Source organism: Phoxinus phoxinus (genome assembly GCF_949152265.1).
Source record: "Phoxinus phoxinus genome assembly, chromosome: 16".
Taxonomy (NCBI): domain Eukaryota; kingdom Metazoa; phylum Chordata; class Actinopteri; order Cypriniformes; family Leuciscidae; genus Phoxinus; species Phoxinus phoxinus.
In genome coordinates, this window is record NC_136891.1 from 24,601,556 (window position 1) to 24,623,494 (window position 21,939).

The window sequence follows — 21,939 nt, forward strand, 5'->3', positions numbered from 1 at the left end:
ACTTTTTTTTTTTTGTAAATTTTTTATTTATTTATTTCTATTTTATTTATTTATGATTAACATAATTTTTATATATATATATATATATTTAATCTAATTTAATTTTATGGTTTAATATATAGTTTAGATACGTGTGCCCCCATTCTTGTAACCCACATTTTAAATAGCTTTACATTTGTTCACATGATATCCTCACACGTGGTGTCATTTGGAGCAGAGCCTCCTGCTGTCTGTAGGTTTCACCCAGCTGATGGTTGTGGCCCGGGGAGATTAACCTATATCTGTTAGCACTAACCCTCATGCACCTCATCGTTGCAATTGTATTTACTCATTAGGCGTTATAAAAACAATGCGGAAGAGTTCATTATAAAGCGAGCAGCTTGCGTTCTGCCTTCTCTGACCCAGTTCTCTTTCCTTCTCTCTCCTCCTCCCTCCCTCTTTTCCTTCCTCTTCCTTGTGTCTCTCCTGGTTAATGAGCGCACTTCATGCTATGAAATGGTTGCATGATTATTTTCACATGATTCTGACTGTGTCGTGATGAAAAGGCAATTTCTTCTTTTTGTGCGCTCGTCCGTTCTGTAAACGTCAGGACTCTGGTTTGATTTCTCCGCTTTTCATCCCGAGAAATGTGAGAATGTGTTTGTAATAAGGCTTTGCTGCGCCAAATGGAGGTCGTAATGCAGCGTGAATGATAATAGTGGTCGACCTAGGTCATAACGTTGGCTAAAGAACTCGCTCTGACCTGTCGAGAAGTGTTTGGCTGACCAATGAGATGATGTCCACACCTGCCGTTTCATTCTTAATGAGTCATCTTACCTTGCCATACCTTCCTCTTGTCTCATGACTCCTGGCGTTGCTTTAATAATGAAGTCTCACTCCCGAATGTGTGTGATCAGGACTGATATTGCATTCTAATGAAAGGCCAGGAGAAATTCTCAAAGGTTGGAGTAATAGGTGACTTGACAGGCTTGTTATGTAACACTCATGGATTGTGAGAGGCAGGGAAAGCGTATTCTTGTGATGTTATGTGATATGAATATAATTACATGGAGTATGAAATAAGAATCCCAGTAGCCGCTGTGGGATATCACTGCCTTTAACTGCTGGTCTAGGATCAGTTTCTCCACTTTAAATCCAAAACTTCATTAGTAAGAAGGGAAGACCTGACTCTAGTGGTGTTTTGTTTTGTTGCATGTATGCAATATATTCTCAATATGCATCGACCCTGAACTAACCTGCTCATAAACCAACTCTGGTGAAACTGAATCCAGAAATCTTGGTATTTTATTTATATTTGGGACCTGTACCAACCATTGTTGTTGAACAAACTCAGGGTTATGGGATTAGCTTCAAGTTGACAAAACCAAAACAATCCAATCAAGCTTTGTTGGTACAATGATGATGATCCTCAACTTTTTCTGTCAACACAGGCTTTGATCCTGAGCATGGAGTGTGTGCACATGGAAGTGACATCGGTAGCGAACAGCCAATCGCATGCTTTGAAACATGTAGAAACTGTGATTCACTTCTCGCGATTCAATTTTCTCTTCTGCCCGAAGATTAAGAAAATTAAGTAATGTCTTGCTATATCAGTGCAAATTAAAGTTATGAAGTCTCGAACATGTAAGCTCCCATGTAGTCATTTTTAAAAAGAAGCAGATCTCCTAGAAGTGGTAAATGCCTCGCTTCTCTCTGGAAGTTTTCCAAACTCCCTGAAAACTGCAGTTGTCAAACCCCTCCTAAAAAAGAGAAATCTGGATAAGACTATATTAAGCAACTATAGACCGATCTCAAATCTTCCTTTCATTGGCAAGATCATTGAAAAAGTTGTCTTCAATCAGCTAAACAAAAAAACAAAAGAGACAGCGTTCATAAGATAATAAACGATATTCGCTTAAATACTGATACAGGCAAATTATCAGTACTGGTTCTACTCGACCTCAGTGCTGCATTTGACACTGTCGATCACAACATACTTCTTGACAGGCTGTAAAACTGGGTGGGGCTTTCTGGGATAGTCCTAAAATTGTTCAGGTCATACTTAGAAGCGAGAGATTATTATGTGAGTATAGGAGACCATAAGTCTGAGTGGACATCCATGACATGCGGAGTCCCTCAAGGCTCAATTCTTGCGCCACTCCTATTCAACCTGTACATGCTTCCAATGAGCCAAATAATGAGAAAGAACCAAATTGCTTACCACAGCTATGCAGACGACACACAGATCTACTTAGCCCTATCGCCAAACGATTACAGCCCCATTGACTCCCTGTTCCAATGCATTGATGAAGTAAACAGTTGGATGTGCCAAAACTTTCTTCAGTTAAACAAAGACAAAACTGAAGTCATTGCGTTTGGAAACAAAGATGAAGTTCTCAAGGTGAATGCATACCTTCACTCCAGAGGTCAAACAACTAAACATCAAGTCAGGAATCTTGGTGTGTCTCTAGAGTCAGACCTTAGCTTCAGTAGTCATGTCAAAACTATAACTAAATCAGCATACTATCATCTGAAGAATATTGCAAGAATTAGATGCTTTGTTTCCAGTCAAGACTCAGAGAAACTTGTGCATGCTTTCATCACCGGCAGGGTGGATTATTGTAATGGACTCCTCACTGGCCTCCCCAAAAAGACCATAAGACAGTTGCAGCTCATACAGAACGCTGCCACCAGGATCCTGAGCAGAACCAGAAAATATGAACACATCACACCAGTCCTCAGGTCTTTACACTGGCTCCCAGTCACATTTAGGATTGATTTTAAAGTATTATTACTGGTATATAACTCATTTAATGGCCTAGGACCTCAATACATTGCAGATATGCTCAGTGAATATAAATCCAACAGATCACTCAGATCATTAGGATCACATCAGCTAGAAATACCAACGGTTCACTCAAAGCAGGGAGAGTCCGCTTTTAGCTATTATGCCAGCCGCAGCTGGAACCAGCTTCCAGAAGAGATCAGGTGTGCTCCTACAGTAGCCACATTCAAATCCAGACTCAAAACACATGTTTAGTTTTGCATTTAATGAATTAGCACTGTGCCACTGTTCGTCCGACTGTTTGCACTGTATTTTATTTTATTTTATTTTCTAAACTGTTTTAATTATTCTTATTTATTTTGATTATTTTAATTTATTCTATTTAAAGCACTTTGAATTACCATTGTGTATGAAATGTGCTATATAAATAAACTTGCCTTGCCTATTGATTCCAAATCTTATTTATATTACATATTATCGGTATAAATTTATATTCATTTAAACTAAAGGCTTAATAGAAATTGCTAAACTAAAATAATATATTTATGATAAATAATCGTCACTAAAAGCCAGTTATGGAGTGACCTTTACATATGAGCAAGAGAATCTGACTTTATTGCGTCACAAATTGTATTGCTCACAGCTTATTGGTCCAATTTTGGTTTGAGATCTCTTACCCAGAACATAACCAAACTACTTTCATGGTGCCTGAAACCCAGGGTTGGCACAAACTAAACTGAAACATTGCCACCTAAAATGGCTTCATGAGCATAGTTCCAGATTAAGAAACAATAATAAATGTGTATTAGAACAATCAGAGGGGAACCGACCTCCACCTTGGTTCATGATAACACTTTATTATTATTATTATTATTATAACACATTTTCCCTTTATTTCTTGCAGGTATTTTACCCACCACTTTTGAGCTTTATTATGGAAACCAGATGTGGAGAAGCAGTGGTGAGTATAACTAAGTACCCTCATCTGTTTGATATCTGACCATTTACTCTGCGCATCAGTTTTTTTATTATGTTTCTTGCATCCCTGGATATAAACTCAACAAAGATGATCTTTATTTAAGCGTATGTGTCTGCATTTTGATGCTGTCCACTGCTGTGACATTCTGTTTGCATTTGCTCAGACTGTATTTGTTCTATATTACACATGCCAAATAAAACTGAATCTAAGTCAGAGTTGGATGACACCTCAAACCTTTGTGTGTTTGGGATCTCAGTTACGTAAATATTGGCTCAGTGCTAGTTGTCTTAGGGGGTATTTCTGTCGGTGACCTCGAGTGATGTGTAACTGACCTCATACGGTCAAGTGAGCTAAACGTATGTTTTCTCACACAGAGAGCACTCTGTCCATTGACTCACAGTACATGTCACTGCACTTATAGTGTAATAGTTGCCATCGTGAGTGCAGAAATGACAAGGTAACTGCTCATCGAACAGAATGGACTCATTTGAGATGTTTTTGCTGGTACTTCAAATCATACCTCAAATATACGGTCTGAGACTACCAAAGAAAATGCTTCTTTTGTGCACTCTTTTCTAGGGCTGTGAACGATTAATCGCGATTAATCGAATCCAAAATAAAAGTTTGTGTTTACATAATATGTGTGTGTATTGTGTATAATCATTTTGTATTTATATAAATACACACACACATGCATTTAAGAAAAATGTGTTATTTATATATAAAATAGTTCTATTTATATATAATATAAGTCATATAAAAATATATATGCAGTATATAAATGCAATTATTTCTCAAATATATACATGCTTGTGTGTATATTTATATATACAAAATAATTATACACAACACACACACATATATTAAGTAAACACAAACTTTTATTTTGGATTCGATTAATCGCGATTAATCGTTTACAGCCCTACTCTTTTCTAATTAAACTGTGTTTTTCAAGATAACGGTTTAACCCTTAAATGCATGCATGTTTCTTCAATCATTATTACATATTTGGGTCACCAACAACTGGCAGCTGTATGAGTTTTAATAAAGCCATTTGAACTGTAAGTTGGAGCATGGAGGAAATTCATCTTGTATACCGCTTGATGTACAGTAGAGGCTGGAAACTTTGATTTAGATTTTTACTCTTCCCGAATTATCCTTCTCCTCCATAATACCGTGTTCTCCTCACCCACTCACTCCTGTGGCATATGACATGCTTGTTAGTCTCATGTGTCTCCAGTGGGTGTCATGAACCCATAACACCAAGACCGTGCTGTTTATAATAGAACTCGGGGATACCAAATGTTAGAATTATTTAGATTTTACACTGTTATTTATTTATGTATTTATTTATTTTGCTCTGGATACACGCTCCAATCACATTGCATGAATTACGTTGTTTATTCGGCGTTGACATTTTGTTTTCAGTGCTATCGCTCGCAAAGTGAGACTTGATCTGAGACACGTTTTCTTACAATAGAGACCCTTACAAGATTCTGAAAAAATATGTCTCATGTTCTTATTCATCATACTGTCAAAGACATGGAATTTTAGAAGTAGTTGACAGTATCATAAAAGAGGTGAACTCATGTGAACCAGTGAGCTAAGGTGAGCTTTGTAGCGGAGACAATGCAACATGTCAGCCTAGCGTAGGAAACGTCTATATAACGTCTGTATTTAGGAGGAGATGAAGAGTCTCTCGGGTCTTCCCCCCATTAAGTAATGTCACTTAAAGGAAAGAAATAGCATATCAGTGTAGAAAGGTGCTGTTAAAACAGATTCTTCTGCTCCTCTACATACAGAACAACTCCACTGCCATGTGCTGAGCAGCTTCACTGTGCTTTTTCTAGCGCCACTTTATGCTGGAAGGAATTATAATTTATTCACCATGTGTACTGATGCAGTTCTGTGGACACACAGTTGTGTATGTTCATGCGAGAGGCTTGTTTCGTGTGTGTCAGTTTGCTTGGACTCAATTTTAAACAATATGGCACAATTTGTCTTTTGTCCAAATTTAATCTCTTTTTTTTTAAAGCACGAAAAATTTGGAACACACACACACACACACACACACACACACACACACACACACACACACACACACACACACACACACACACACACACACACACACACACACACACACACACACACACACACACACACACACACACACACACACACACACACACAAAAACAACTAAACCTCTTGTGATAGGACATAGAATGTTTTAAAATTCTGAATTAAAATGTATATACACCTATACATTGTATATATACATTTATATACACAAATATATAAATTTGGGCAAAGTATGTTTAATTTGTTTTAATAAATACATAAATAAAAATGTAAAAAGCCCCATTAAAATAATGAAATTCTTAAACAAATAAAAGAGTAGTTTAGCATAATCATAATTTTATATAATTGTTTTCATTGTATATTATATTTTTATATATTTATTTATTTTATTTACTATTTCTTATACTATTAATTGAAATATAATGATCTTATAAGTATTATAAACATATACATTTAATTAATTATTATTAAGGATAGTTTATATTGTAAAACATCATAGGGTATGACTCCCCTCAAAACATAATATTTTTGAATTAATTAATGGTCTGTATAAAAAAAAACGTGAAAAATATACTTTATATTTATATTATTAATATTATTATTTTTTTAAGTATGATTTCGATGTGTACATTCACACATATTCGAAATGTATGGAAAATATATATTATTTTTGTACTTGATGGTTAATTATACCTGACATTTTTTATCCCAGTGAATGAATTCAAACTTCTTGAATTGTGAAGTGAAACCAACATGAACACACAGTACAAGAACATGGAACTTGTTATAAACAACAGCCTTTTCCTTTACTTTACCATATACACTTGTATATGCCATTGACCCATGTATCACTGACACTTTTCAGTGTGTGTGTGTGTCCAGCGTTGTACTCCTGTGCTGGGAGTTATTGATAGGTTTGTCCCCTCTTTCATCTCTCTTCAGTAAGGCAGAGAGCCCCTTAGCTGTCAACCACCTCTCCGTAATATCATCCCTAGTTCCACCACCCTGCACACATACAGCCAGGAAACAAGTCAAAAGTAGTCCAGGCATCATAACTGATCAGTGCATAACACATGTAACCTTCAGCATCCCAACCAGAGCTAAAAACACACCAGGAGTGGCATAAAAAGCCAAGCGTAGGTGTGGTAATGTGTGCCATCCTGTTTCCTGTTGTTCATTTGATCCATCCATCATAGAGAGGCCTCTGCACTCCTCCTTGACCACCGTTCAAAGCTCTCCACGCCTTCACAGACTGATTTACTATGACAAATGAGCTCTCAACCCCAGGAAGGTTAGCTGGTATGTGCATGCACACGCATTTAAACGAGCTTCTAGCTGGTCAAGGGGTAAAATAATCCGCTTTGCTCAGAAATGAATGGGCGCCCTGAAAAAATTCACCTCCAGATGCCAAATCAATACGTGTCCTGTGGTGCGTTGCACTGTAATAAAGCACAGGGGAGGAGAGCGGGAAGGTTAAGACGTCATTTGGCTTCACTCGTCCTTCTCATATCACGTCTGACGGGAATGTGACACTAAAGATGCATGCGGAGGAATGTGCTCATTGACATGCCATAACGGAAATGGATTTTTCTTCTTCTTCTATGTAGACACAGGCAAAAACTTCTTCTTCTTCTATGTAGACACAGGCAAAAACTGTTGTTTCATGCATCTGTCATTTTTGAGGTTTTGGCTTTTCATAAAGTTTTTTTTTTCAGACTAGTTGAAAGAAAACATCCAAAGTAAACTTTTAACTGTATCTTTTAATTGTATCTGTAACTATTTTCTGATTTGTGTAGTAATAAATAGAGAGATCCAAAATCCCCTCTAAAAAAAATCTTTGACTCTAATATATATATATATATATATATATATATATATATATATATATATATATATATATATATATATATATATATATATATATATATAAAATAAACAAGAATTTTGATCCTGACTTCATTCAATGTTCCGATTATTGTTCTAGAAATGTATGCAAATTAGTGCATATTTAATTAGATAACGACTCATTTGCATTTAAACATAACATTTCAGAAAGCTTGTAATACATTTATTTTTTCCGCAATTAGCAATGTAATCATTCAACTGGTAAAGTATGGTGATATCTATTAGTTTTTTCCCCCCCCTATTCACCTTGTCTTGCCTTAATTGTGAAATTTACTCACAATTTCTGAGTGAAAATTGTTTCTACACCATTTTTGTCCCGTTGAGTCTTCTGGAGCAACATTCATATTTGTCTTGAAATGATGAGTATGAAGGTGCCAAATAAGATCATTACCCTGCCTTGAGAACGAATCCTGTTTGTTTATTCCTGCCAAGTTGTTTAGCTCAAGGAGAGTTGACAGGTCAGAATCACATGAAGTGCGCTGCATGGAGCGACGTGTATTGCCTGGGTGATCGAATTTTTGGATTGTGCTTATATTGATTCTTTTACTGCCTTTCTGAGCTTAAGCTGTTTTCTTGAATGTGGTCTGGCCCGGTGTATATCTGTCACAGCCTATAGAACCTTCTCTGGTCCCTTTTAATATATGATGGCCTGATTTTATTCCTTATCTCTTATACGTTTAGGGAGGGATGGCGGGAAGACAGTGGGAGGATGGGCTGCTATATGGTTGGATGGTGGAGAGGGGGAGGGGTGCGCTGGATTAAAATCTTGGTTGAAAACATCCGCATTAAAAAACAGAGGCAATGAAATAAACATTCCACCACCAAATGAGAAGGCAGAGAGAGAGAGAGAGAGAGAGAGAGAGAGAGAGAGAGAGAGAGAGAGAGAGAGAGAGAGAGAGAGAGAATGCTCTAAAAGACGAGCATAAACAGAGAAAAGTGAGTGAGAGTGAAGTGAAATGAACTGAAAACAGGACATTGACTGTGGCGGGAAAAATAACTGGTGATGAGATTCTTGCAACAAAATGAGTTTAGAACAACACAATTCTCCACCAAACCACAAAGGAAGAGCGAGATAAAGAGAGAAAAGTAATAGTAGCCTACATATTTCATCATCTGAAAAGAGACATATCCACATACAAAACAAACAGATGTACAATAAAACATAATACCATCACACAGGCTTTTTGCAGCTGTTTGTGATCACTGAATACGATTTTTAAAAATCCATTTAAAGAGATTGCGTTACAAACTCAGATTTTCAGAGCTTTGCATAATGAGAAAAAAAATGTACTCACGGTGGGAATATCCATGGTTTATCCATGACTTTTTAAGATTTTATTCATTTCCATCCATGACTTTTCCAAGCTTGGAAAACAGAATTTTTAAAGTTCCCGGCAGCAAAAACGCATATCCTTGATGTGTATCTGTTTGGTTTGCCATTAAAAATAACTAAATGCCATTGAAAACAAGATTAATTTGCCTGGTCTGCAGGAAAGCATGAGATGTTAAGAATGATTTCAGGTAATTTTTTTTTTTATGAATTGAAATTTAAAAGCATTTTATTGCTGTAATGGAAAGCTGAATTTTCAGCATCATTGTTCAGTGTCACATGATCCTTCAGAAATCAATTTGATCCCTCAATTTAGTGCATCATTGCTGAACAAATAACTGACTCCAAACTTTTGAGTAGTAGTGTATATTATATATAATATAATCATTTTACTGGAAAAGACAAATATATACTCCTTAAGAATGTTTTTTTTTTTTGTTGCATTTTTTTATTATTAATACAGTTATCCGAAATACTCACAAAAATAGAGAACAGACAGACCAAGATGTGCTTCACCTGCGACACATGACCCAAGATCACATCTCTCTGCAGGTGTGATCTACTTTTGACATTTACTTCAGAAAACCAGCAAATCATGGCAAATGTTAAAACCGATTTAATGAAAGATTATAAAACAGTGCAGTCAACAAAGTGGTCCAGCTTCCCGGATAGAGGGAGAAAGAGGACGACGATAAAGGAGTTAGAGCCCTTACTTTTAATGATAACGCTACATTTTGATTGAACTTTCAGCTTTGCTGTTGACAGCCAATAAGGAATAACCACACGTGCATGGTCAGACTACAGTATAAAGAGTGGAGTAATTCAACTTAAACAAACGCAAGTCTTTATTTCCCCATTCCCAGTATTTCAATCTTTATATTGCAGAGACCCATCTGTTGCAGTGAGCTGCCAAATGGTGATTGGTCAAAGAGGTTGCATTGCTCCACTGCAGTAAAAGCTTCTTCCTAAACAGTGCTGTGAATATTTCTAGAGTTTCTTAAATGCCTTAATGCCTTGGAATGATCACGGTGCCATGTTTGAGTCCACATACGAATGTTTTGAATCAGTGCGGAGCCCGATGTTGCCCGGTCCCGTTTACAATGATTGAGAGTGAAAAGGGCGTAGTGCACTTGGCAGCCCCTAACTGAGAAGAGGATGGAATTAAAATCAATACTCTGCATGATGAGGTGACTCAGAAGGTTAAAATAGAACTCGCAACTCTCCAATGGCCGCTGCGTAGCTGCTTTAAGATTATTAGCTGTCATCAACAGATGATCTAGTCGTGGGCGTAGGTTTAAGTATAGGAATGGTGTTACCAACTTTCAGAAAATCAGAAATGTCCTGTTCAACATTTTGGGCAGTTGTCCACAGTAGAGATTTGATGGATAGGAATGCAAGCGAATCAAGAGAGAATACAGCTCATTCATTTTTTTTTTTTCAAAGTTAAACGCACCTCTAACTTTTCATTAGTCAGCAGATGCAAACGTCAGAGTTGATTCTAAAAGTTCAGTTTCAGAGGTCAATAATTTGAGTCTTGATTGGCTGAACACTGTTTAAAATAAATAGAAAATTTATCTGGCACGGTAAGGTCCGTACGCAAGTCGAGTTTGGCGGAAGAGTGACCTCTGACCCGATGTAAGACGTATTGACGAACACGGAAGCGCAGAGGATAGAGCAAAAAAAACAAAAACAAAAACGGTCACGAATTAAAAGTCTAAAATTTGAATTTTTAAAGAGAAATGTCTGAGGAGCCCAGCCCTGTTTGTTTGAACCGCGAGAGGCGTCTACTCTCACCTTACGCTACTCCTACATCCTACGCCATGCGTCGGGTCAGAGGTCACTCTTCAGCCAGAACTCGACTCGCGTACGGCCGTTATCAGACGCCAGTGATCATAGTTTATAATCACAAGTTATAAATATTGATATTTTTCCTCACAAAAGCGCATCGCTTCGCTTCAGAAGTCCTTTATTTAACCCCCTGAGCTGTATGGATTACTTTTATGATGGATGGATGCACTTTTTTGGGCTTCAAAATCTAAGGTCCCATCACTCCCATTATAAAGCTTGGAAGAGACAGAATTAAAAAAATATATAACTCCGATTGTGTTTAGCTGAAATAAGAAAGTCATACACATAGGATGGCGAGAGGGTGTGTAAACTATGGGATAATTTTCATTTTTGAGTGAACTAACCCTTTAAGTTTGAGGTGGTTGTTTTTTCGTGCCCCCTGTGCACCTGTTCTACACTCTGCACTCTACACTCTTCTACACACTGATGCCAGTTGAAGCTATCGTGTTTTTTTTTTTAGTTTCAGCAAATAAGTTGATGTTGTATTTCTCTGCCATCATCAATCCCCCAACACATCTCTTTCTGTCTTTATATTCTTTTGCACATCTTAGCTTTTTGGCGTTGAAAACTCTCGCTCGCCCCTCCCACTCCTTGCGTTTTCCCCTGAAACCAAGAAACCAGGACAGCTTGGCGCTCGACGGGTTAACGCGCACTCGCGCTCGTGATTGGCTGCGGGAGCGGCGCTTTTAGAGAGAGGTAACCAGGCAACTTCAGCTGGAACAGCGGAGAGAAAGAACAGGGTAAAGGGGAAAAGAAGCGCAAAAATCCCATCAGTTTTGGTGTGCGATAGAAAGGATGTAGTCCAGGTCTGTGGCTGTATGTCCCCGGCATGGGAAAGTGGATTACTGCTCTTCTACAGACGGTAGAGACTGGATACGGAGTGATTGCGCGTGGATTTTTATAATGAGAAGTATGGGATCTGAACGCACCAGTTTAAAGGTAAGAGGGTTTGTCTTAAGGATGTGATGACATATGGGGGGAAAAAACGGCGTCGGTCCTGTTGCAATGAAACTTGTCCATGTGGAACATGAGGACATCTTCCTGCGCTTCGGTGATGGAGTTATGTCGGTTGATTGTATTCACGCATCTAAAGCAATTGGAGAGACATGACTAAACAGTTACCCCACATTTGATTTGCGAGGAAATGAGCCGAACCAACTGCCACCAGTTGACGGTGATCATGCGTCCACGCGCGTATATGGAGAGGAGCGGCGTTTGCTGCATTGACATCCATGTTCTGCCCTGCTCGAGAGCGATTGATCAACCGAGATTTACTACAACGCTCCGTATTTAACACCTTTCCCATTCACCGCGGAGCAGAGAGGTCTTGTAGCTATAGTACACTCAATAAGTGCTATATGCGCCCACTGAATTGAAACTGCAGTGAAAGATATGTTCGCTATTCCGCACGGGTTAACTTAAAACGCACGAGTGCTACTAGTTTAATACAAGGTAGCGTGAACTTTCCATGTATTTAAACGTGTTATGAGTGAAGAAAGTGTAGATTTTGTTTGTTTGGTTCAGGCAGGATGATCGGTCCGCAGGGGCTCCGCGGCAGCAGAATCCCGCATTAATCGTACTGCTCGTGTGTGTGTGTGTGTGTGTGTGTGTGCGCGCGCTCGCTCGCTCCTGCGCGTGTGACAGGGAACCACCGTCCGGGCGGCGAGAATTCGTTACTCGCTCTCTAAGAATCTGTCAACTGACTTGGGGCACCGGCGACCGCGTACCGCGTCTCTACGTGGTGTTTTATGAACGATTGCGCTGCAGGAATATGTTCCTCCAGTGTTTGAAGCGGTAGAAACGGGAGCGCGTGAGGATGATGTGCTTTGACAGAGAACATCCTTTTCTGACTGCCTGCGGACCGCTCCTTGTGGTCGCACTGAGAGGTGTAGTTTCAAAACGAAAGACGGTCTCCTCGACGTTTACTAAGTATAAAACGCTTGAAAAGACACCGAATCTCGTCGTGTTGCCTTCACGTGCGGTTCCTCTAAACGGAAATCGGTCTAAAGGACAAAAGCGCCAGTGACTGGAATGTCCGGCGAGGAAGACTTTATGATATAGTAAAACCTAAAATAACCTACACTGTGGTGACAAGCTACGGTCTCCGCAAGGGAAGCAAAGAACAGTTTAACCTAGGCTACTAAGTAATGTCTTGATGAATGATGAACATAAACATGTGGAATGATTTGTGTGAGGGTTAGTCTATGGATTAAATTATAGCAAACACCATTACTTCTATAGAAAACAACACAAGTCAATGAAAAGTCCTCATTATGATAGAAAACAAATGCGTATGACAGTTTTATCATTTATCAAAGACTTGTGAAAATTCCTGTGTAAAAATAACAATATAGGGAACCTCACAAGTGTATGCAAAGCAGATCTGAACTGTTGTCTCCTTAACCCATTTAACCAATTCAAAGGCAGCACCCTTCAATCAATTTTTTTCTGATGATAATTCTGACCCTTACATGCCTCCATAGTATTGATGGTTGAAAGGTGTATTTTGTTTCTTTTATATTTGTGTCTGAACTCATGGTGTCAGTTGTTCATTGGCAGCCCCTAGTTTTTAGGTCAGTGGTTAATGTCACCCATCTTTTTGTGTGGTTCAGCCATCAATTTGTGTTTATTTCCAGCTGAATGCTATTTCATTGTTGTGTTTTCAGGCAGAACTACCATTGTGAATTGACAGACAGACAGACAGGTGATGGATGGCTAAATAGATAGATAGATAGATAGATAGATAGATAGATAGATAGATGGATAGATGGATAAACACAGAGAGCGATATATATATATATATATAGATGGATGGATGAATAAACAGATAGACAGACAGATAGACGGGTGGATGGATGGATGGATGGATAGATAGACAGATGGATGGACGGATGGATGGATGGATGATAAACAGACAGACAGATAGATAGATAGACGGACAGATGATGGATGGATGGATGGATAAAAAGACATATAGATAGATAGATAGATAGATAGATAGTTAGTCTGACAGAATGATAGCTAGATAGTCAGACAGACCGACCGACATACGACAGACAGATAGATAGATAGATAGATAGATAGATAGATACCGGTAGATAGATAGATACCGATAGATAGATAGATAGATAGATAGATAGATAGATAGATAGATAGATAGATAGATAGATAGATAGATAGATAGATACCGGTAGATAGATAGATAGATAGATAGATAGATAGATAGATAGATAGATAGATAGATAGATAGATAGATAGATAGATAGATAGATAGATAGATATAGATCAAACGAGGATACATAAAAAAGGGGGGAAAGCGTTTTTTTTTTCTGCCTTAATCAGGTCAGAGTCACTATGCCAACCTGTGCCAGATGGCTCACTCTCCCAACCGCTCATATTACGTCACTGAACTGCGTATAGGTTGCCATTACCGTTGTAAAGGTGGTCTGTTCAGTTCTCTGGACTTTTCTGTGTGTATGGCAAGTAGGCCTTTCCTTTTCTGCCTGAATGGGCCCAGCAGGAAACAGTGCATCTCCATGGAGACGCAACACAGAGTGTGGGAACCCTCAAAGCCAACATTGTTTTGCTCTCTCCTCTGTGTTCATTTATTCATTCTACAAGCTGGGTTTGTTTTGAGGTAATGTAGAACTCAGAGGTAGTAGGGTTCATATCAAGACATATCTCCTGGGAAACAGCATGTTTAAGCAAAATTAACAATAATGCATGTTAGTTTGGCCTGTATAAATTGAATGGCAAACCAAACCAGCTTGCTGTTCTAATGTCTGTTTAAACAAATTCCAGTATTGGTTTGGTACTTATTCATGTAAAGATGTGAGGAATAATGGCCAGAATAGACCTTATTCAGAGCAACGCCGTGACCGGTATGAACTCGAGGCTGTGAGGGATAGACTTTCAGTTGCACTCGTTGTACAAAGCTGTATAAATCTCATAGATCGCTTAAAATTTCCCACAGCTCAGGTTGTCTGGAGTTTTTTGTCTACTGAAATTTTTCGGAAAGATATATTTGTTTCGTCAGCAGAACAATCCAAAAACACATTAAATAACAGTACAACCCACTGAATAGATGTACGTCAATCCCTCGCAGCCTCGCTTTTTCAATTCCCGTTAAAAATCAAAGATGGCGCCTCTGTGAATAAGGTCTATCCTGCAGGAGTATTCCACAGAAAAAAATTGGGTCATTATTTCTGAGTGCCACTACATTTAAAGTGCACGTCGCACTTTAGTTTTCTGAGGTGTTTGTTGTAAAAGGAATCTAAGGATGTTTTGGGTTGATGGCATCGCACAAAATGGAGCAGCTTGTGTCTTCATCAGATCAGTAGGTGTTGGGGATTCCTGAAGTAGAGACGTCGCGTGGGGGATGTCCCTTCTCGGAAATCTGTCCGGCATAGAGACGAGGCATCGACTGCCGTCCCTCGTCCTCAGTATTGATCCCTCTGTTCCGTGTGACATTATCTGCTCCTGCTAATTAGAGCTCGGGAATGGGCTCACCCATCGGATGGCATCCGACACTGAGGACATGACACTGAGCCTGAGGGCACAGCTGCCACGGTTTTGGCTCAGACTTTTGCACATCAGAAGCTTTCCACTCAAAATGTAGGAGTAAAAGTGACAATTTAAATGCCATTGCTTGAATGCATTGCATATATTCATTAGGGCTCTGTGTATTTTAGGTATCTCTAGGTGTTGTGTGTGAGACGCTAGTGAGCTTCCTATTGTCTTCTAAGGTAACATCCTAATAGGATTGCAAATTCACAGACTTACTCACAATTGAGTTTTTCATGTTGCTCTCAACCAACATCACAACACTCTAATAAGCATAATATAGTATACATAAACACATGGATGTTGGGTAAGTACACACTGAATTTTTCCATCAATACATTTACTTTTTAAAAGCAATTTTTCTCTCTGAAATAGTGTTGGCATTGTATACGTCTTTTGCCTATACAGTTAAAACGGATTATTTTAATGTTTACAGAGTGGCCCCATTCACTTCCGTTATAAGTGTGTCTTTGTAGCCCAGATTTTTGCTCATTTTAAAATTAGGAACAAGTGGAAATTTAACTTTGTAGTAAAGAACATTATGCCACAAGTGCTCTCTATTGAGCTTAAAGGCCCACTGAAGTGACTTGGAACGCGCAGCTTTGTATGATGCGTTGACGTAATTTCCACTAAATCAGGAAGCTAAGGTGGGACATATTGAATGTCTCCTCCCCCTTTATAAATAGCCAATAGGGTTTAGTTTACCTCACAGACTGCAAGTCTTACTTGACAGTACCATGGAAGCGAATCCGAGCGCTGATGATACGTTGGATTCAATAGTAGAGGTGTGAATATATTCTAGCCATTTCATTCTTAACCACCGTACAGTTGGCAAGCGGAATAAAACTTGAGCGTTTGAGCAACTGAACACACACCTCCAACCCATATTGCTCCGTGACGCGTCAACGGTCGCTTTAGCCAGGTGGTATTTATAGCGTAGGGGGGCGGGGACCTTTTAGATTCTAGAGAGCATTTGATTGGACAGAAGATGTGATGAGAAGGTGAAGACCGCGGTGATGTCATAGAAACCCGTGATCCATTATAGCGGAATTGAGGGACTGTAAGTTTTGAATGTTTATGTCTCCTAAATGCTAATTTTGTCATTGTTTTGGAACACACCAGCTTATTCATAACCTTTAGGCTTACATATTCATACTGAACGTTAAGTAATGTACATTTTGATTCCACAGGGCCTTTAACTTGTATTGAACCCATGATATTCCTTTATAATTCTACGTCCTTAGGCAGCTCACTAGGTTTTAGATTAAAGCATATGTACACAGGTTGTACAAGGTGGAAGCAGTGGTTCTCTTTGTGCCACATGCTGCAATGCCCCGCTGGCATCTGCCCCATAATCTCCTTAAAATGGCCACAATCTGTCTGCAAAGCTATTTGGGGCCAAAAACGACACATCAGCCCGCACACAAGCAAGCTCAGCATACTTTCACATATAGTCTCATCTTTGTTCCATGGTCTTTTGCTGATGTATAATTCAAACACTTGTTCACACTGGTCTTCTGTTCTTGTCTATCGAACCTGCCTTCGAGTAACTAACAAATGGCATAAGAGTTGCACATTGATTGCAGAGGACTACAGTTTCAGGGTCTATAGTCTACATATATCTGCTTTTCATTTACCGCATAACCAGTCTCCAGTTCCTCCTCTGACTGTTTAAATCAAAATCCCTCCTTGAGCTATGAATAAAGAACCGTGCTCATATGTTTTTTTTTTTTTTCGTCCGAATAGAAAAAATGAACTCACCCTCAACGAGCACACAGTCCCATTTCTCACTGCGGTATAGAGGAACACAACGCTCCACTGACTTCAGCCTACCCGTAGAAACAAAAGGGAGTAAAAAGTCAGACAAAAAGTCAATGGTTGATAATTTAGTCCCGCGAGAGCTTCGCTCCAAAGCGAGTTTGATGTGCTGCATTGCAAACAAAGACTGGGAGGAAATCAGAAATGCAGCCCATGCAACAGTCTCAGTACATTAACACTTCAATTAAATCCATTCTTTCTACATTCTCATTTACTCGCGCTCACACTACGCCGACTACTCTCCCGGGACAGATTCTTTATTTGAGGTGCTACTTGGCGCTCATTTACAATGTTTTATGCTTTGCATCACCAGAGACCGGTGGTTTTGCATCTCTTCTGTCCTCTGACATTTAAAGACGGTGAAAAGCATAGAGATGAGAAGAAAAGAAAGGGAATTTATGACATTTTAAGCCTTGCTTTTCTTCTCCACTGCCTTTTGTATACATACACTACTGTTGAAAAGTTTGGGATCTGTAAATTAAATAGTGTTAGTGTCTTATGCTCACCAAAGCTGCATTTGTTTGATCAAAATATATTAATATATTTTATGTCATTTATTCTTGTGATGGTAAAGCTGTATTTTTAGCATCATTACTCCAGTCTTCAGTCACATGATCATTCTAATATGCTGATTTGGTGCTTGAGAAACATGTCTTATTATTATCAGTGATGTTTGAGGAAACTGTGATGCATGTTTCTTCGAGATTCTTTGATGAATAGAAAGTTCAAAAGTACAGTATGTACAAAACTGATTTTCATTTTCAACCTCCTTTATCCCTGTCTTTTTTTCTTCTGTCGACACAGACGAAGACTTGTTGAGCCAATGGCTGTTGTCCACGTTGTGTGAGTAGGACCAAGTGCCACTTCTGCTTCTTGAGGACAGACTACTGTCTCTCTTCTGTTGTTTTAAGGGATAGTTCAGACATAAATGGCAATTCTGTCCTCATTTATTCACCCTACATGTGGTTCCAAACCTGTATGTCTTTCTTTCTTCTGTGGAACGCAAAAGAAAGTGCTGAAAATTTTGAAAAATTAATCCACTGACTTGGACGGGGAAAAAAAATATATTCAAAATATCTTCTTTTGTGTTCCGCAGCATTTGGAACCACATGAGGGTAAGTAAACGATGACAGAATTTTCATTTTTGGTGAACTATCCCTTTAAGGGTTAGCTGGAAAATCAAAAGAAACAAAATGGCTCCCTTATGTCCGTTGACCTAAGGGCCCGAACTGCTTTTTTTCTGACAACAAATGGTATTAGATTAATTCTGCTCTTACTGTCTTTTCATCTGGTCTAATCTATTGTCTCTCTTCCACTCGAGAGAGAGAGAGAGAGAAAGAAAAGATTCGGCGTGACCTGCTCAGTGGGGCCCCGGTCTGCTTGTATATTAGAGTGGGCTCCGGCTCTTTAGTATGCGCAGGCCTCCCTGTGCACCATTATCAAGCTGAAATGAAAAGCCTGTATTTTCCATGGCGGACAGAGTGGTGAGCTGCATAGAACTGGAGCGCTGCAGCTGTTATGCTCTAGAGAGAGAGAGGGTGCAGTTGAATGTAAGGACGGAGACATGCACACACACACACAGAATCAAAGACGTGAGGTTTGCTCTACTAATGTCAGCGTAGATTTGTCAGTAATATGACGGTGTGCATATGCTGCCAGCTGGTGGTATTCTCTGTCAGATGTTAGCCTGAGGGCAAGACAAGCCAGGTCTGTAGTCAAACACTAGGGAATAGCGACTCTTCGGCTGTCTAATGAGACACAAAATGGCTAACTCGGTTTTGTCTAAATGAAGAAATAAATAGCTGAAACCCGTCCTTTAATTTAATCCACATCATATTTTATCTGTGGAATTATCAGAGATGTCAATAAATAGTGTGGCAAGGCTAGGCGTGTACCGAATCTGAACACGGAATTCTCTGAACATTTTGTATTTTTGTATCGGAACATCGTTCACGGAGTTCTTCATATTCCAATACTCTGTGAGTGCACTTTTATTAAACAAGCCATGAAATGATTTGACAAGTGCTATTTTCTTTTGTGTGTTGATGCATTTCCTGTCAAAACTATTTGTTGGGATCACTGTGTTCTGCTGAACTAATTTACTCTACTGCTCCGTTGTTTAAAAAAAATAATAATAATATTTTCATTTAGTTTCGAGTTAGAAGCTTCACTGCATTACTCATTAGTTCTCCTCCGCAGCTGAATATTCAGCGTTGCAGCAAAATAAATCATATTTTTTGAGAGAATGTGTTTTTTCTGTCTGTTTTGAATGTGATTCAATAAGAAGTGCAATCAAAAGACTGTGTGCCACAAAATAATGGCAAGAATATTGTTCTATTGAGCTGTTGTGTGCACGCAAAACAAACCCATCATGTGACCTGTGGTATCCGATTCACGAACAAATGACTCTTATGGACCGGCTCTTTTTTTGTGAATCAAAAACATACTGTGTGCCCAGTGTAGACCACTTCTTGAAACACATGACTCTTAGTCAGTCCTTTTAATGAATAATTAAAAAGGAGATTTGCAGTTAGAATCAGTCTGAAATCAGTCTGCAATGTATAATTTAAAGCATTAGCAGAGAGAAACTTTAAAAATGGATGTTGTAACTGAAATTCTGTATAACCAACTGAATCAAACATCAAATTTTAATGGAAATCAAATCAATTCTAAATAAGAAAAAGTGTGAGAACCTTAAACAGGCCTTTTTTATGTTACAGTGCAACAAAACCGATTTTGATAAATAACGGCATTTGATATTAGAGGACTTCTAGTGAACCCTTTATTGGATTAAAACTTACAAGCCCCTTGAACCAAGACGATTCATCAATATTTTTGGTCTGTTTTATATGTCAATATTTTCATGCTAGTGCACATTGAATGAAATCAAAACAGCAGACCTGAGGTGTGTCCGAAGTCGCGGTCTGTCATTTGAGGAATGGACTTTGCAGCCATTAAAAAAGTATTAGCCTAAGTCTATTTAGTGTAAAGTATAAATACAATCTATATTATGTACTATGTCTGCCATGTTGTCATTGTCATGTGACTTACTGCCTCTGTAGCTTCACTGCCATTCACAAATGATTGTGGTCTCATGGAATAGTAGATGCACACTTCGAAATCATGGCGATAGCAGGTCCTTTCCACCTACAGTAGTGTTTTATAATAATTTAAGAGTCCCACTACTATTTCACATATTGTTTTCCGTGTACTCTGTAATATTAAATATTTTAGTAGGGAAGTAAGCAGGGTTGTACATGTTGTGGCAGCATGATTTTCAGGGATGTGTGGCATTCATGTCTTTGATGGACATGGACACATCTGTGGTGTGATAGTTTGTCCAAGGTGTGTCAGCTGGATCACAGCTCATTTGGACCAGGAAAATCACACCGGTGCCAGATCCAGATGTGCCAACCATAAGCATCCAACACCTACTATTCCAACCTGTCTCCTCCTTTCTCTCCCTCCCACTCACTCTCTCTCTCTCTCTCTGTCAGTCCTTCTCACTCTATTCTTGAACTAGGAATGTAGATGTGTTTATTCATGAGAATCAACACAGTGAATGCATCTGGAGGGACAGACAGAAGACCAGCCTTGAGCTCTGGAGACGGGGTGTTTCCATAATGATTACATGTCAAAGAGCTACGGCGTAGCGTCTCAGGCGTTCTCCTGGCGTTATTGCCCTGGCTGGGAGAGATTTCGCTCTCATGTTGCCAGCAAAGCCTTCTGCCCTTGTACTGCAGGAAACTGATTCTGTTTTTTGAATAGTTGCCTGGGAAATCTACTCTCCGGCTTTGCTCGAAACGAACGTACATCTCTCCAGAGCGATTGCTTTTCTCTTCTCCTCTGCTGCATGCTCTGCTAGAAGTAACTGCACTTCACCGTCTCTCTCTTTCTCTCTTGCTTGTGTGGGGAATTCCATCTACGAATCCCCCTTCTCTTTCCAGTCTCTTATCTCTGTGTGCAGGGAAGGATTCAGAGTTGTGCGTACATATCTGTGGCGAAAAAGAGATAAAAGTAGTATTCTTTCCCTTTTTTGTGTTTGATATAAAAGCAAGGGCTCTTTTGCTTGTGATAACACTCAGCCTCTCCGTCTCTGGAGCACAGTCAGGGTCTAATGCACAGACACTCTATTGCACCCGCGCGTGTCTTCGTAGAACGCATGTGTGTGCGCATGTGTTTGAGCAGGGCCATATTAAACTGCCATTCCGGCGACGCGGCGTGTCATGCTGAAACCACTGGATAAATGGCTGAGACTCAGCATGCACCAGAGAAATATGGAGAAATATGCGGAGTAAGAGAGAGCTAGGGATGAGATGGATGGATGGAGAAATCGTAGAATGGCATAAGATGGTGAGTCTCATCTGTAATGGTTAGGCAACCGCATGGATGCACAAACAAGTAAATTATTTATACGACAATTGGTGTTTTATGGGGTTGAAGATGGTATTTGACTCCAAGTTGAAATTACGCTCCCAGAGGAAAATTTGCTTCTTCAGAGGTTGCACTTTGCTTGATTTGCTTGATTTGTTCATTTAGAGAGATATTTCATCATGAAAATGAAATTACGTCTCGCTCAAATATTGCTTTCAGAACTTTTCATATTGAAATCCCTGTGGTTTGATTGTAGATTCGGTATCTTTGGCAGC

General features: G+C 39.1%; 1 protein-coding gene across 11 annotated transcripts in view; it reads left to right on the forward strand.

The window, feature by feature from the left end:
- The window catches only part of dab1a (DAB adaptor protein 1a), a 410,132-nt gene that overhangs the window by 243,958 nt on the left and 144,235 nt on the right, over positions 1–21,939 (forward strand). For 5 of the 11 annotated variants that reach the window (XM_079584681.1, XM_079584676.1, XM_079584684.1 and 2 more), the window contains exon 1: positions 11,577–11,848. The gene's annotated coding sequence lies outside the window, so the exon portion shown is untranslated. Of the gene's footprint in view, positions 1–3,668; positions 3,726–11,576; positions 11,849–21,939 lie in introns of those variants that run through there. The other 6 variants (XM_079584679.1, XM_079584680.1, XM_079584683.1 and 3 more) reach the window with 3 other exon arrangements.